This window comes from Schistocerca cancellata, chromosome 6, assembly GCF_023864275.1.
Source record: "Schistocerca cancellata isolate TAMUIC-IGC-003103 chromosome 6, iqSchCanc2.1, whole genome shotgun sequence".
Taxonomy (NCBI): Eukaryota; Metazoa; Arthropoda; class Insecta; order Orthoptera; family Acrididae; genus Schistocerca; species Schistocerca cancellata.
The window spans coordinates 298,258,221-298,261,798 of NC_064631.1; the positions used below are offsets into that span (position 1 = coordinate 298,258,221).

Consider the following 3,578-nt stretch of genomic DNA (forward strand, 5'->3'; position numbering starts at 1 on the left):
GCGAGGTCGAGAGCACCACAAACCACAGTAATACTGTATTTTAGAAGTAACAGGTTGCACGGCAATAATTAACTTTTTGAAAGAACGAGTTTCCTGTATTGGCTACTGTTCATTTTCATTTTACTTTTATTTTGTGTGCTACCACGTTCCAGTTGTGAAGCCATTTTCAAGCAAAATGTTTTACCTCTTAACTGCATACGTTTTTGGTTTACAATTAAACGTTTTGCGGCCGGCCTTTGTGGACGAGCGGTTCTGGGCGTTTCAGTTCGGAGCCGCTCTGCTGCTACAGCCTCAGGTTCGAATCCTGCCTCGGGCATGGGTGTGTGTGCTGTCCTTAGGTTCGATAGGTTTAAGTAGTTCTGAGTCTAGGGGACTGATGACCTCAGTTATTAAGTCCCATAGTGCTCAGAGCCAAACGTTTTGCTTGAAAATGGGCACACAGCCGAAGCGTCGTAGTGCACAAAATACACTCCTGGAAATGGAAGAAAGAACACATTGACACCGATGTGTCAGACCCACCATACTTGCTCCGGACACTGCGAGAGGGCTGTACAAGCAATGATCACACGCACGGCACAGCGGACACACCAGGAACCGCGGTGTTGGCCGTCGAATAGCGCTAGCTGCGCAGCATTTGTGCACCGCCGCCGTCAGTGTCAGCCAGTTTCCCGTGGCATACGGAGCTCCATCGCAGTCTTTAACACTGGTAGCACGCCGCGACAGCGTGGACGTGAACCGTATGTGCAGTTGACGGACTTTGAGCGAGGGCGTATAGTGGGCATGCGGGAGGCCGGGTGGACGTACCGCCGAATTGCTCAACACGTGGGGCGTGAGGTCTCCACAGTACATCGATGTTGTCGCCAGTGGTCGGCGGAAGGTGCACGTGCCCGTCGACCTGGGACCGGACCGCAGCGACGCACGGATGCACGCCAAGACCGTAGGATCCTACGCAGTGCCGTAGGGGACCGCACCGCCACTTCCCAGCAAATTAGGGACACTGTTGCTCCTGGGGTATCGGCGAGGACCATTCGCAACCGTCTCCATGAAGCTGGGCTACGGTCCCGCACACCGTTTGGCCGTCTTCCGCTCACGCCCCAACATCGTGCAGCCCGCCTCCAGTGGTGTCGCGACAGGCGTGAATGGAGAGACGAATGGAGACGTGTCGTCTTCAGCGATGAGAGTCGCTTCTGCCTTGGTGCCAATGATGGTCGTATGCGTGTCTGGCGCCGTGCAGGTGAGCGCCACAATCAGGACTGCATACGACCGAGGCACACAGGGCCAACACCCGGCATCATGGTGTGGGGAGCGATCTCCTACACTGGCCGTACACCACTGGTGATCGTCGAGGGGACACTGAATAGTGCACGGTACATCCAAACCGTCATCGAACCCATCGTTCTACCATTCCTAGACCGGCAAGGGAACTTGCTGTTCCAACAGGACAATGCACGTTCGCATGTATCCCGTGCCACCCAACGTGCTCTAGAAGGTGTAAGTCAACTACCCTGGCCAGCAAGATCTCCGGATCTGTCCCCCATTGAGCATGTTTGGGACTGGATGAAGCGTCGTCTCACGCGGTCTGCACGTTCAGCACGAACGCTGGTCCAACTGAGGCGCCAGGTGGAAATGGCATGGCAAGCCGTTCCACAGGACTACATCCAGCATCTCTACGATCGTCTCCATGGGAGAATAGCAGCCTGCATTGCTGCGAAAGGTGGATATACAGTGTACTAGTGCCGACATTGTGCATGCTCTGTTGCCTGTGTCTATGTGCCTGTGGTTCTGTCAGTGTGATCATGTGATGTATCTGACCCCGGGAATGTGTCAATAAAGTTTCCCCTTCCTGGGACAATGAATTCACGGTGTTCTTTTTCCATTTCCAGGAGTGTATTATAGGAATGAAAAACAGCCCGTGCAGGAAACTTATTCCATACAACAATAATATCGCGCAACATTTCTGTCGGGGGTGCGTCAGTTAAGAGCTCTGCCGTCATGGCGAACACGACGGCGCTCGACGATGTACGGCTGGCATGTACTGCGACTGTGTGGCTCGCCTTGCAGAACGGGCGAAACAAGTCTGAAAAGCTTCCAGTGAATATTTCAATGGACCAGGGGCTGATTCAAGGCAGCATAGATTCATAAATCACGAGCAAACTAAATACAGATTAAAGTGAACTGTCTAATTTATCGGGTACATAGCCAGTTTTCTACGTATTTCTGTATTGTAACAACTGTTATAAACGAAATGAATAAAATATTTACCGACTGAAAGCTTACATAATCTTGTGACTGTGCTGTGATAACTGTTAACAAGAAAAATAAATATGTACGCCCACCGGATAGCTGATCTGATCTTATTTCCAGCTCTGAAAAGTGCCATACGTGAAATAGACATTTCTGCTTACTTTCATAACACCATGACTTTCAGTCCTCTGCTATTGTGGACAACGAGGTATATATGGAGATGGTATCTGTTCTTTCGGACATGTACTAGTATACATACTAATATACTTACCAAGTTTCGCTGTCATACAATAATTGCAGCCCACACTGGAGAGACCCTATCCTATAGCGGTCCTCACAAACTCAATAATACACAATAGTACCGTATCAATGTATTACGTGAAAGTGCGAGGTCGAGAGCGCCACAAACCAAAGAACAGATAACGTCGGTGACCATGCAGCTCTCTAGAATGAAATGATATTAAATCAAGACCCCAAGCTGCCGACAGGCGTGGATATACATCAACGGAGACAGTTGAAAATGTGTGCCCCGACCGGGACTCGAACCCGGAATCTCCCGCTTACATGGCAGACGCTCTATCCATCTGAGCCACCGAGGGCACAGATGATAGTGCGACTGCAGGAATTTATCCCATACACGCTCTCCGTGAGACCCACATTCCCAACTTGGACATGCAAGACTGTCTGCTGCGTGTAATGAGTGTAATGGGCAGGGGCATAACGCGTGTAGTGTGTGGGCATTAAGTTGGGAATGTGGGTCACACGGGGAGCGTGCAAGGGATAAATCCTTGCATTCTCACTATCCTCTGTGTCCTCGGTGGCTCAGATGGATAGATCGTCTGCCATGTAAGCAGGAGATCCTGGGTTCGAGTCCTGGTCGGGGCACACATTTTCAACTGTTCCCGTTGATGTATATCAACTCCTGTCGACAGCTTAGGGTCTTGATTTAGTTATCATTTCAACGAGGTATATGGCGTTTCCTGATCAGTGAGGAATTTTTATTTCTCAGCGTACTACAAGGTGTTTTCATACACGCATCCAGCACACTTCCTGATCTTTCGTCGTCTACTTTTTGCAGTTATTTGCGGAAATGCTTTGGGAGCTAACTGAATATTTCTCGATATCGACATGAACTGCAGTGTATTGCGCGATACAGTCCTTACACAGTGCGAAAAAGGAGGAATATTAGGGTTTAACGTCCCGTCGACAACGCTGTCATTAGAGACGGAGCACAAGCTCCGAATGTTTGAAGGATGAGGAAGGAAATTGGCGGTGACTTCTCAAAGGAACCATCCCGGCATTTGCCTGGAGCGGTTTAGGGAAATCACCTGAAT

General features: G+C 50.0%; 1 non-coding gene across 1 annotated transcript; it reads right to left on the reverse strand.

The window, feature by feature from the left end:
• Positions 1-2,769: 2,769 nt before the first annotated feature.
• Trnat-ugu (transfer RNA threonine (anticodon UGU)) lies at positions 2,770-2,844 on the reverse strand. The gene has a single exon. It is a non-coding gene; the product is annotated as a tRNA-Thr (tRNA).
• Positions 2,845-3,578: the final 734 nt, after the last annotated feature.